At 38.8% G+C, this 14,443-nt stretch overlaps 1 protein-coding gene across 1 annotated transcript in view; it reads left to right on the top strand.

Moving 5' to 3' along the window:
* Positions 1-5,263: 5,263 nt before the first annotated feature.
* LOC114611047 overlaps positions 5,264-14,443 on the top strand; it is a 124,762-nt gene continuing 115,582 nt past the window's right edge. The window contains exons 1-2 of the mRNA XM_028755708.1: positions 5,264-5,343; positions 9,342-9,470. The gene's annotated coding sequence lies outside the window, so the exon portion shown is untranslated. The remainder of the gene's footprint in view (positions 5,344-9,341; positions 9,471-14,443) is intronic.

The raw sequence follows: 14,443 nt of genomic DNA on the forward strand, positions 1-14,443 counted from the left end.
CATACACACACACCTGACCCTACCCACCGACCCCCAACCCCAAGCAGACATCAACTGCCAATAGTCTCTCAGAAGGAAGTGAGGACTCCCGGCCCTCTCCCCATCTATGCTAAAATGTTGATTAAATTTTGTGCAGAATTTTGTCATAGATAGCAGATTTCCAAATAATTCTTTATTGTTATTTAAATAAAAATTGTCAAAGATGCATGGGGAATTGTGTAATAATCATCAACCTAAATTCTTTTTGGAAAGCATGTATTTTCAGCTGCAAAATCAGCATCGAGACATGGGAAGTAAACCAGCATGGGGGTGGCTTATTCTGTTTCATTGAAGGGATATCCACTGCCAGGCTCAGCATGGTCAAGGAAGGGACATTATGACAGAGTTTCTGCCCCTGGAGCAAAGCTAACGTGGCGTGGGTCTTCTCCAGTGCTGACCTTTGCTGTAGGCATACAGCTTGTTTGTTTAACAGTGTATACATTTTATTTTATGTTCCTCCTTTGGGGAATACTCTCCCTGCCAAGTTTATCTCAGATTGTTTCCCTACTCCATGATAATCAGAAACAAAACGATTCCAGGAAGCAAGAATGTGTCTGATGTTCCTCAGCAAAATGGTCAACGCAGTGTTCTTCAGAAAGCCCTTAAGGCTATGGGGAAAATCTTTGAAAACATGAGTTGAAGAATATATAAATCATTGTAAGAACTGTCCTTTATAGGATTTCTCAACTATGCAAAAATAGAAGGATGAAATATGAATTGTATGAGGGGCTTCATGGACCTGAAAACACAGTGGCAGCTGTGTGAATGAGCCAGCTTTGTCAGAAAGATATTAAGGAAGGAGATAAAGAGATTTAGGGAATAGTGATCTCAGGGCAAAATCCCACTGAGCTAAGCTTATTTGTGTTTACAGTTGCAAGGAATAGTTTGGACTTGTTGTTTAACTGGAATGAACTACAATCCAGAAATGGAGGGCATACTTGTGATCCAGATCTTGAGGCTGGAAAACACAGGCTTTTGATCTGGATCTTCAGGAATAGTAGCCATGAAAAGCTTAATCCCATGAATAGTGGTAATCCCTTAATCCCAGGGAACAAAGGCAAGCAGATTTCTGAGTTCAAGGCTAGCCTGGAACAGAGCATGTTCTAGGTAAAGAAAAGTCTAGGCATGGTGGCACACACTTTTAATCCCAGCATTCAGGAGCAGAAACATGGTTTGGAGAAAGTGCCAGGACAGCCAATTTTAGGCAGGGAAGGAGTTGGAAAACAGAAGGCTAGTGATAATGTACTAGAACAATGGGGCCATTTTCCAGCTCCAAAGCAACAGAACTGGGAGCTTTTGGCCATTGTATCTCTGTCTTTAGAGTCAAGGGGCTAAGGTCATAAAATGTTGATTTGTGGAATAATCAAAACAGTCTGGGGTAAGTGATTGAACTGCTAAGTAATTCCTAAGGAAGTAGCTTATGCAAAATAAAGACTGGAGTTAGTTCTGCAAGAAAGAGTTATCTCAGGCAAGCAGAGAGCTATTTCTAACAGAACACAGAGCTATCAGCTTGCACCCATCACTGACTGGAGTCACTCCCTAACATCCCTTCCTCAAGACACCCAACCTGAGGCTGATCCTTGGCAATCCACATACAGCTATCCATTGGTAAAAGTAGCACTGTGACTTTTCCTAGTCCTTCCTGACAATATTTCACAGTTTTTTATTGTTTAGCAAACCTGAAGCAACCATCAATAGGCATTTCTCTTTTTCATAATACCCATGATAGTAATGCTCCCCAGAATAGTGGAGGTAGCTATGAAATTTTATCATAAACTTTAAGTAAAAAAAAAAAAAAAAAAAAGAACCGAACAACCACCACAACAAAAATAGTCTATCTGCTAATGGGTTTCTTTTTTCTTCTAACTAGAAGCTGGATAGAGAAACTTCAGCTGAAGGAAGAAAAAAACTGTCCTGGCTTTCCCTGTTTGCTCAAGGGAACTATACTTGTCCAACTCACTCTCTCAGTCCTGATGGATTAACTTTCTTCTAACCGCTTAGACTGTGAAGTGGCTTCAATTTCAGGATGACTTTCCACCCAAGAGTACAAACTGAAAATAGCACTCTTACCTGTATTACAGAAGAGAAAGGACTACTCATCAAATGTAGTGATTGGGGGGGGGGGTGTTGCTGTTGATGATGTTTTAAAGAACCTGCCTATTTCACTCTTGCCTGAAAATGTAGTCTATTGGAGAAGTATGACATTCTCCTGGCTTACAGCACCTTATAAATATTTATTTACTCAAGTGGCAAAGAGCTGATGGCGTCTCTGTTAGTGAAGATAATAGTGATTTTAAATGTCATTTACACCACAGCTTTATGTTAGTGTGTGTCTTAGTTAAGTTTCCTCGAATTTGTAGAATAGGTTCAAAGATTCTGGGATTCTGGTTGGTCCAGTTTTGGGTGGGGTGTTTGTGATATCTTTTTTTTTTGTTTTTTTTTTTTGTTTGCATTTGGTTTTGTTTTGTTTTAATAGTATTAACATCATTTTAAAAAAGTGCCCCAAAGACATGTTCAAATTGAAACTGTTGGACTCTAAGATCCAAACCGTGGGTTGCCCTCCCACAGAAACACTCACGGACAGGGGGTTTGCTACAAAAGCATGAGGTGTATTGATAATACCCAGTTCTCACTGGGGTTCTCTCACACACAAGCAAGAGGAGGAACCCCGAGCCAAAGCTAAGAGCAGTTTTTATACCATTTCCACAGAGTTTACGAGGGCAATTCTACAATCATCTCTTTAAACAGTAACCACAAAGGTTGACATCAACGACCATTCCCAGGCCCAGTTTCTAGGTAACTCAGATTATCACATTATCTTTATAACAATGAGTGTTAGCTAAGAGGCTTCTGTTTGCACAGGTGCATTACAATAAGGGCCCAGCTTCCTGATTGCCTCTTATCTAGGGCCCTTCCTCTGGAATGTGTTAGTCTTTGGAATGTGCTTCTCCCATGATGTGTCCTGGGGCAGTTAATTGTTGAGTTTACCTGGGAACCTGAGATTCTTAAGACCTGAAATTCCTACAAAACCTCTTGGGCTTGATTGGTCCTGACCACTGCCACACCCTCTGCTTCATAGATAAGGGTTCTGTTGGAAGGGTAACTATAAATGTGAAGCCAGTAGGAAACTGCTGTCCAGTGATAAGAAAATACATCTGGAAACCTTGAAGTTACCATGGTTGTAATGGTATCTAGTATTCACTTCCAGTGAGACCCTTAATTTGTTTTGTACATATCATTCAGTTTGTCATACTAATCCACAACCCAAGTGAATAAAGTGTCTATCATTTCCTCACGATTTCTGCATCTTCTTCCTCCTGTGACTCTCCTCCTTTCGTGGCTTTGGAGCTTGGATCTCACAGCTACCTTATGAAATGCTTGTTGTATTATTATCACAAATTTACAATCATCTAATCAGAGGATATCATTCTTAAAGGCACATTGCTTACAAATAGGTGAATCAGAGCTTGAGGCAAAGTGTTCTATCCCAAATCTGGGTAGGTGTTAGTGCTTAGCAGAGAACAAAGCACTTTCACTTTCAGTCTCAGTCCTTTTCAGGATTTGGTCTTTTACCTCTGTTACTATATATTTCTACTGTTTTACTTTTTTTTTTTTTTTCGAGACAGGGTTTCTCTGTGTACCCTGGGCTGTCCTGGAACTCACTCGGTAGACCAGGCTGGCCTCGAACTCAGAAATCTGCCTGCCTCTGCCTCCCAAGTGCTGGGATTAAAGGCACGCACCACCACCGCCCAGCTCTACTGTTTTACTTTATGTAACTTGTCTTCAACATCAAACACACCACTTCAAGCGTCACTGAGCCTCCCAAATGCTTTATCTTTATGTCACCTTTCCTCCCAGCAGATTCCTGTTTCCGAATCCCTTGTCAATAGACTTGTCCAACATGGAAGTTTGGGCATCATGGCTTATCACTTCTTTACATAAATACCTAGCAGCACTACACCCTTTTCTTCTTAATGCTTGAATAGCAATACCTACCTTTCCTCCACAACCACACTTCCTTCTTCCTCTGTTCTTTCTTTCCCTCCTCCCTCTCCTCTTCCTCCCCTTTCTTCATTCTTCCCTATTGCTCTTCATTCACAGCTACCATCCATTCCCACAATTCAACTAGTTTCTACATCACCTTCCACTACATTCAGTTTTATTCTAAATCCATTCTTTATCATACAAACAAAGATATCTTCTAGGGAATCAATCTCATCCTTTAATCTTACCTAAATCAAGGGTCTGGAGAGAGGCCCAGAGGTTAGGAGTGTATCGTTTAGAGGAACCAAACTCCCAGCCAACAGAGAAATAATTAGCCACATCCTACTACTGTTAGCTTTAACATGCCTCCAATTAAAGGCTGTGGTGTGCAGCCCCAAACTCAAGATGGGTATTTGACAGGAGGTGATTAGCCTCACTTGTTACCTGGGCTCACTCTTCAGCTTTCCTTAGCTTTGGACCAGGAGGGAACCACCACCCACTGTATTAATTGTCAGCAGTTTGGCCCTCTGTTTTATAGCCAGTCTAGGACCCAGAGCTTCCTACTGATTTTTTTTTTTTTTTTTACCATGACAAGCAATTTGAGGGCTGCTGAAGTGTTAGTGTTTGAAAGTTAAGCTGCCTCCGAAGAATCTATCTCCTCTTCCAATTCTCTTCCCCCTTCTCTTCTCTAATATTACAGTACAAATAGAAATAATGTTTTATGCATTTAAAAATTCCAAACTATGTCGTATCTTTCTAAATCTCAAAAATTCTATATCAGCAAATGTGGAAATGTGGATTTCAGGTCTAGCCTTGCAAATCAAATTCTCCATCAGCTCTAACTCGTAAGGCCGCTTCCATCCAGAACAGCAACATAAAGTTATGCCAATCTCTTATTAATTAACTCACTCAAAAGAGCAATGAATTACATGATTTACATTTTTATTTTGGTGTAGGTGAATTTCTTCCTATTGACCATGTGAACACCATGCCTGTGTTTCTCATTCACCCCCTATCAAAATTCTAAACCATAAAAGCCCACAATGCATCATTGTATGCCAATAATGTGGTTAAAAATAAGTTATTAGGAACAATTAAGAAGGCTAATAATAGACTGATTAAGGAAAGGTAAACCATTCCTGACATTGCATAAGATTAAATATGCTAATCAGATTTGGGACCTAGAAAACCCAGATAAAACCAAAATAGAACAAGAGGAGCCACCCAAATCCTACTTTATCTTCTTGCCTTTCAAACTTCGTATTTGCATTTTATCAATGTTTCTCTCAGGGCTGAGCAATTCCTGAAGGCTTTACCCAGGTAAGCTGATTATATGTATGTATGATTGTATGTATGTGTATATTTCAGAATTGGAAGAGTGTCTATTTTAATATTTGCTGATCTGAAATGTTTGTTTGACAAGGAAAATAGCCAAGGAAAAATGGCTCGAATGTTATGTGTGAAGCTATCCAAAAGCAGTTTGTAACTTAACTCTTAACAAATAAGATGGAGACATTAAGAAAAGTAGCCTACACAATGTATTTAAGCCGTTGTTATTTATGCTAAGAAAGACATCACATTTTCATTTGAAGAGGCATTATCCATGTCCTAATTTGGTTATTCCAAATAAATTGTGCATTTGGAAAGCAAGCAAAATGCAGATGACAAGCAAGGCTTCTTGGCTTAATTGAAATTCACTCTGAATGCGGGAAGGGTCAGTTTCATTTCTAAGCTGTAGACCTTGTTTAGAATTCTTATACTGCCTGGTTTCTATTACAAAATTAAACATAAAAATGACTCCCTCTATGTTCATGGAATGTTTCTTCATTTCATATTTAATATTACTTAGAACTCCTGGACTGAAGCTATCCTCCTGTCTCAGCCTCCTGAGTAGCTGGGACTACAGGCATGCACCAAGAGGCTTCATACAACAGCTGGTCATTTGTGTCTTATATTAATTATCCAAAACGTTAACCTGAGCTCAAGAAAAAAAATTATGTAAAGACATTACATTTTTAATGACAGTTTCAATTCCTAATTGATTTTATGTCGATTTTATTCTGACATGCTGTTTGGGGTCAGAGCAAAATACTCTGACCATGGTGTTTGGGATAAATTATTGCTAATTAGATCTTCCTAAAATAAACCAATGTTTCTGGCCTGGGCTGATTCACATGTCCCTTAGGTAACCTAGTGGTTCCCCACTCCTATGAGGTCCCCATAGTGATGCTAAATTTAGTGAGGACATCTGATCAGCATAGCACACTACAGCCCAGAACTCCTGGACTGAAGTTAACCTCCTGTCTCAGCCTCCTGAGTAGCTGGGACTACAGGCATGCACCACCAAGAGGCTTCATCCAACAGCTGATGGAAACAGATGCAGACCCATAACCAAACATCTCGGAGAGTTTTGCGGAACAGTTGGAGATAGAATTGAGTGAGCCAGAGAGGTCAAGGACACCACTGGAAGACCTACAGGGTCTACTAACCTAGGCCCATGGGGGCTCACAGGGAAATCATGAACCAAAGAGCATGTAAGGGCTGGACTTAGCCCCCTCAACACACACACATATTTGTAGCCAGTGTGCAGCTTGTCTGTCCCCTAACAATTGAAGGGGGCTGTCTGTGGCTCTGCTGCCTGCTATTGGATCCCCTTCCTCTACCTGGATTGTCTAGTTGGGCCTCAGTGGGAGAAGAGATGCTTAGTCCTGCTGGGACTAGATGTCCCAGGACAGGGTGGTACCCAAGAAGGGCTTCCCCTTCTCTGAGAAAAAGGGGAGGAATAAAATGGGAAAAGAGATGGGAGGGGGGCTGCAATTGGGATGTATAGTGAATAAATAAATAAATAAATAAATAAACCAATATTACTGCCAGATGATCTTATGTTCCACAAGACTTTTATGACAATATGTATTTTCTCTGCAAAGTTTCTTTCATCATTTAGAATTTAGAAAGATTAAAAAAAAAGAAGAAGAAGAAGAATTTAGAAAGATCTTCATTAGCCGGGCAGTGATGGTGCACGCCTTTAATCCCAGCACTTGGGAGGCAGAGACAGGCGGATTTCTGAGTTCGAGGCCAGCCTGGTCTACAGAGTGAGTTCCAGGACAGCCAGGGCTACACAGAGAAACCCTGTCTTGAAAAAAGGAAAAAAAAAAAAAAGAAAGAAAGAAAAAAGAAAGATCTTCATTTTCCTCATTAAGAATTTAACTATTAGATACTTTTTAATTTCTTTTTCCTCGCTGGGAATTTTAACTCATTCCTCTTAGTATAAATTTACAACACCAAATAAGTAGACTAACTCCTTCACTTGGAAATAAAGCTAAAATAAGAATCTCTACCACCTGCCCTTGTTTGTCTCTCTTGCTAGCAGTTCACACTTATATTAAATTTAATATAAAGCCATTTAACCATTCAAAGAAATTTTTAGTAACCCTGTGTACAAACTTGCAATTAGAGTGCTCATAAAATGGTCTTGGCTTCTCTCTCTTCTGGGGAAAACTGTCTTATGATCAAGTTTGCATTTTTTTTAATACTACAGGAATGTGGCTTTGGGGGAGGAGCTGCTAACCTCCTTCATAGATTGTGCTTCTTTCATGGCCTGTGTCTTGATTATTTTATGCACAGTGCAGGATAAAAGTTCTGGATGTAATTTCACTTGGAAAATGCAATTGTGCTACCAAAAGTGCTATTCTTATGAGACTGACCAGACCTCAGTGAATCTGAGATGGTATGTTAGCACTGATTAACTGTCTAACATAGCCCATAGTCCTAAAGTAATCAAGTTAAGCTGATTACTAATTAATTCTAAACAACTTTCCATTTCTCTTTTACCACTGACAAGATTGCAATTTGCAAACTTTAAGTATCTCTGTGTGTATTTGTCTGTGTGTCTGTATATCAGTGTTTGTGTGTGTGTGTTTGTGCGCATGTGTTTCAGTGTGTGTGTGTTTGTGACTATGTGTGTATTGTGTGTGTTTCTTTGTGGTTATGTGTGTGTTAACACATACATACACACACACACACACAAACTCCATAGCCGCATATGAAGGTCAGAGAAAAATGTTTAGGAGTCTGTTCTCTAATTCTACCATGTGAGCTCAGGGACTCAAACTCCGATCATCGGGTTCTGCAGAGGCAAACCCTTTTACACACTGAGCCATCCTGCTGGTCCAATCTTCAAACAAAACAAATGATATGCAAAAAATAACACGCTTATGACATTTTAACACCTTCTTCTTTCTTGCAAACAAATGCATTAGCTTTGATTATGCTACAGACGTTACTTAATGAATAAAGTGAGCATGGAAAATATTTTAAACTGCAAATTCTAAACTTATCAGAAATTTCTCTATTAAATCTTAGTCCAAGCCCCTCTGGAGAACTCTTATCTCACTGAAATGAATACCATCACCAAATTATTTATTCTGGTGTAACAAATAATTTCAAGGTACGTAACATGAAAATTACAAAAGAGTAGTGAGGTTGATATTGCTCATGGTACTCTAAATAATGCTTAAAGTATTTGGCTCAATATGCACCGTGTAATAAAATTGAGATTAAAACATTTTAAATAACTCCTTTACCATATTCATCTGAAAGACTTGAAGATGTAGAATTTAGTCACAAACACGTCTTAGCCTCCAATGAGCAAAGCAGAGCTTCGTTTAAGGAATAAAGATTGGTTTTTATTAATAGCATGTAAGACTTTTATTACTGCCCACGGTTGATCAGTATGGTTATAAATCAGTATACCTTGAGTCTCAGGAAGAAAACAAGAAAGATGCTTCAGGGATCCTGCACTGAGCAATCCAAACACTTTCATTGCACTGTAATCCCCGTTGTACTCACCAACAATTTCAGCTTATACACGCACTTAGGTTCAAAGCACAGAAACCCTTTGACTCTGTGAAGCTGAATGTCAACACAGTGTCACAGGAAATGCAAGCAATCAAAAAGTCAACATGATTTGTCTTCTTTTTCCAACAACCCTGGCCTGCTAATTTGACTTGCGAGATTTTTTTTTGTCACAAGTCATGGTTAGCAGAAGATGAAAAGATATTGGGGAACTAACACCTGAGATTAGAACACAGTTTGGGTACCAGCCTGTGAACATTCACGGAGCTGAGGGGGGAAAATTTAATTATCTGTCACTGAGCCTTCTTCCTAGGAACTTGTTGATACAGAAAGAAATAGGATCTGCTCTTACATCAAGACATCATTGAAAAATATATAAGCTTTAGTGTGCAAGGAGTAGAGGAGAGAAATAGGGGAGAGCATAGGCAAGCAGAACTCATAGCAAGTTTCCTCTAGGCTTTAAGACTCTGATGCATTAAGGTTACCAATATTCTATGGATGAATTTTCACTCACCCTCCCCAATTCTATCTTTTTTTTTTTTATGGAAGTTTCTGAGTCAAAAGCACTTGGTTCATGCAGAACAAAAGAATGGGTATGTATTAAAAAATGCATATGTTTGGATCTTAAGTCTTGAAGATGGAGCTCTAAATCTACATATTTATTATGTTTCTCATCTCAAATGAATTCAAATCAGAGAATCCCTATGCTACTCTGTAAAGCCCTTGAAATCTGCATCATATTTACATTTTTATATCAAGTCTATCTTATAGCCCAGACCCTAGCTCAATGTACTAAAGTTAAAGATTGTCTCTTATAAGCAGACTGGGTTTTCTCTTTTCTAATTAGACTCCATTCACTGAAGTCATCCTCCAGGAAAGTAGAAGACAAGAGTACCTGGATGATGTGCGAGAAGACCCCTGTGTTTAACAGAGGGAAGCAGTGAAAATCTTAAAACACATCAAGGAAAAGCAACATTGGCTTTTAGGGTCTGGCATGGTGAAGAGGAAAGCGTAGCTACCCCGTACATCATTTCCTTGTATACTTTGAAACCTTATTTCCTCTGATAAGAAATGAGGGTTTTCGGTAGAGAGTATTCTCAAACACATGACGCACACTTAGAAGAAACTATAAAGGATGCTTATTTTAGTTCATCCTTTCCTTATTGGTGTCATTTAATGTATCATTTAATGTAGTAAACATGTGGAATTCATTTTCCTTGGTTTACTAGTATAATTCTGTCTCCCAGTACCTTAATACACCAATAATAATAAATAATAGCAAATTATACTAGGCAGTATCCTTTCCTATTTGCATTTCATTCTCTTAGACTCTAGGGGACATTGTGATTTAATATGCATGGGGTAGACTTTTTTATTCATCAAGAATTAGCTTCATCCATGTAGTTACATTTGGTCTACTATGGGTCAAATGGGATTGTGACATTTATGTTCATGTTATGACTCTTTCATACCTAGTTCTCAGAACTCAGGACCTGGGAACGCCAGAGATCTCATTCATGGGTTGACAAAACCCCTTGGACACCTCAGAAACTTACCCATAAAATGTTTGGAGAAAGACAAATCAGTTGTACTAGTTATGAGATTTGGTTCTTTCTATTTCAACTAAACATGCTCAAACATTTTATGCATGTAAATGTATATAAATAAAAATATAAGTAAGTCACTCTTCACAAGGGCAAAGAAGCAAAGATGTGAAGAATAACTTTCAAAATGTACTGAGGCTTCCTCAAACGATGTTCACTAAAGATGCTTAATTCTAAGATACTACCAGACTGTTCAGCAGGAATTACTTGCACATCCCACATTTGGAAGCTTTAATCCTCACCACCCTATGCCTATTGAATGCAGATGTGAAATGATGTGTGGGTATTGTTGAAATAGCTTTATTACAACAAATTTTCCCCTCCTTATGTATTTTTATAAATTACAGACAAAAGACTATAGTTTTAACTCCCATGTCACCAAAGTCAAGCATGTTGTTTAAAGTCAGGATTTTATACTTTGAGCATATTTGCGAAAGTAAATGTGAATCTTAGACTTTTAATATTTTTAAACTTAGACTTTTCAGAATTCATTTTACTGATGAAGATTTTTCAAAAGAAAGAAAGAAAGAGAGAAAGAAGGAAAGAAAGGAAGGAAGGAAGGAAGAAAGGACAGTGTCCTGGAGAAAGGATTCAGTCAGGAAAGTGCTTTTCACAAAAGTATGAGGAATTTAACATGAATCCCCATCCCTCACAGAAATCCCAGGAATGACAGTGTGTGTCTTTTTATCCAGCACAAGGGAAATGGAGGTTAGAATTCCTGGAGATCTTTGGGCTTCCAGATTGATGAGCTCTGGGTTCTTCAAGATGCTTGCAACCTAGTCAGATTGATGAGCTCTGGGTTCACCAAGATATTAAGATGGAAAGTCTTTTAGTTTGGGTTTCTATTGCTGTGATAAAACGCTGAGACCATAAGCAAGTTGGAAAGTAAAGCGTTTATTTTCTCTTAAGATTGTAGTTCGTCACACAAGGATCTCAGAGTGGGAACCTGGAGTTAGGAACTGAAAACAGAAGCCATGAAGGAGTGCTGCTCACTGTTTTGTTCTCCTTGGGTTGCTCATTCTGCTTTATTGAAACATCCAGAACCACCAGCCCAGGGGTGGCACCACCCACCGAGAATTAAGTTCTCTCATATCAATTATCAATCAAAAATATGTACCACAGACTCTGGTGGAATATTTTTCAGTTGATGTGTCCTCGTCCACAATTACTCAAGCTTGTGTCGAGTTGACATAAAATAAGCCAGTATAGAGAACAATTGGAGGTATAGAGCATTTACCTCTGGCCTCTACGTGTCTGTGTGTGCACAGGCACACTCACACAGACACACATGCACTTACAGTCTTTCTGCTACAAGCTTTGTGCTAAAATCTAGAAAAGAACATAAACAAAATAAATGTGATTTCTTACTGAATTCATAGAAACAGAAGCAAGTGGGCTTCACAGGAGGACTAAATAACATCCTGCCTTGGAATTTGAGCATTTAATATATGAATTTATTCTATAATTTAGCCTTCTAGAATTTTAATAGTGAGAATTATCTAACCTTTGTGAACTTTTCTTCTTTTTTTGTAATATAATATTATATTTCTGTGTTTCAAGGAAATCATTCAGCTCAGCAATAAAATAGAGGAATTTAAGCAAAAGCAATTTGTCAGAACTCTTACACCAGTGAAACAATTTAACAATACTTTGTTTTCTGAGCATACTGGTATCATGACTCAGTCCCACAGTAGACACACAGTGCTAGCACTTTCTGTTTATACCTTTCCTTATTCTTTTGTGAATAACAGCAAAGAGTCTAAGCCCAGTTGAGAAAGAAGCATGAAAAGTACAGCACAAAGAATCCAGATATGGTAGGACTCAGCTTATACAACAGCAGTCATTGAATCCTTTCTGAGCCTTATTGCTGACTTACAACAGAATAATTAAGCATTCATGAAAAGTACAAGCCCAGGAAATCTGTAACAGAATAGATTCCTCAGAATATATCCAAAGATAAGGTAGCAATGCATTTTATTTGAAATAGAATTAAATCCTGGGTATGTGCATACAAAATGAAAGTGTTTAGACTTTTAAAAATATGATATAGGGGACTCTTAAAGATTTTTAGGCAGGGAAGTTACATGATTTAGTTTCTATTTAAAAAAAATTAGTCTGGCTTCTCAGTAAATCAGAAAAGAATATGAATTTGGAAGAAAAGGATTTGAAAATCTACTGCAATAATACAGATTTTAAACATATGTTTATATATAATATATGTGCTGTGCATGCACTTGGAGACAGGGTAAGACAAATTTGCTGGTGAGTCTGGAAGAAGGTTAAAGAAAAGAATATGAGATGATGGGGAGAGGCTCGGTTGTAACTGAGTGGGTAGAGATGCTGCTGACACAGACTGGACACCATCATAGGAGAAAGATCTGTCAAAGCAGAGGTCTTCACAGACTCAGAGCGAACATAAGCTGGAATTCAATTCCAGCTCAATTTTCAGGAGGATACATTTATTTAAAAATTGCATTTTCTATCCTGAACTTTTATCCATATGAAATTAAGAGTTTCATGAACAAAGATATCAACTTTACATTTGGAAGGATGGTGGTATAAATGCAGAAAAGATTTCTCGAGAGGAGAGTTTATGAAATAATGAGCAAGCGATGATCAGACAACTTGTCTGAAAAAGGACCAATAGGCCATTGTAATGTCAAGACAGTGTGACGTGCTTCTTTTCTGTGTGAAATAATGCTTAGAGTGTGAATACACTGAAAAACCAAGAAGTGATTGAGTTGTAGCAATCTGGCTGTCAGTCGTGACCTGGACAAGAGTCTTGTCAGTGGAGTCCAAGGAGATAATAGGCTGCTTGGAGTGAACTTGAAAACAGATGAAAGTTGAAGCGTGTTGAGCCAAGTTGTTAACTATGTGTTGTTGTAAAGGCATGTGACAGTTGATGGAGAAGTAAAGCTGGAGAGAGACATGAATACTGAGGGGAAGGAGATGAGAATTGCAAGAAAATGGTCCAGGGAAACATCATGAGGAAATGCTTACATTATCTACAAAATAAGGACTTCGATAGAGTATGATACAAATTCAGAGAAGTTTGTCGTGTTGGTTGGAAAGCAGAAGGACACAGAGGCAGGTGCATTTTAGCATGGACTGAGTGGCAAAGTTCATCTTCCCACGGGGAGGAAAAAGGGTGGCAGGGGACCGAAAAGGAAGGAAAAACATTTCCTTAAGAGATAGAAAAGCCTCTTGCTTTCCTGGCATCTGTGACTTTCTGTTGGCTACCCCAGTTCCCCATCCCCAATTGCTACACACCTCTGTTCAATTTCCTGACCCTCTGTACATCTCCCCACCTCGTCTCCTCCCACACCTGATCCTGCCCACCTTTTTGGACTCTCCCCATCCTCTCTTCCTCCGGTGATTATTTTGTTCCTCCTTCTAAATAGGACTGAAGCTTCCACATTTTGGTCTTCCTTCTTCTTGAGCTTCATATGTCTGTATGTTGTGTCATGGGTATTCTGAGCTTTTTTGTTAATTTCCACTTATCAATGAGTACATACCATGTGTGTTCTTTTGTAACCGTGTTACCTCACTCAGGTTGATATTTTCTAGTCCCATCCATTTGCCTGTAAATTTCATAAAGTCATTGTTTTTAATGGCTGAGTAGTACTCCATTGTGTAAACATACCACATTTTCTATATCCATTCCTCTGTTGAGGGACACCTGAGTTGTTTCCAGCTTCCAGGACCCAATGGGGATGACATTAGCTAAAATACTCAACAATGGGGAGGAAGAACCTGTAGAGACTGTATCCAGAAGTTAGGCACAGCCCCTGGTTGGGGCCAACCTCCCTTCTCAAAATTTTAACCCATAATTATTCCTCTCTAAAGTAAATACAGGGACAAAGAGTAGATCAGAGACCAAAGGAAAGTACATCCAGAGACTGTCCCACCTGGAGATCCCTCCCATATGCAGCCACCAAACCCAGACACTATTGCTGATACCA

The sequence above is a fragment of the Grammomys surdaster genome, unplaced genomic scaffold (assembly GCF_004785775.1).
Source record: "Grammomys surdaster isolate TR1022 unplaced genomic scaffold, NIH_TR_1.0 126076, whole genome shotgun sequence".
In the NCBI taxonomy this organism is placed as follows: domain Eukaryota; kingdom Metazoa; phylum Chordata; class Mammalia; order Rodentia; family Muridae; genus Grammomys; species Grammomys surdaster.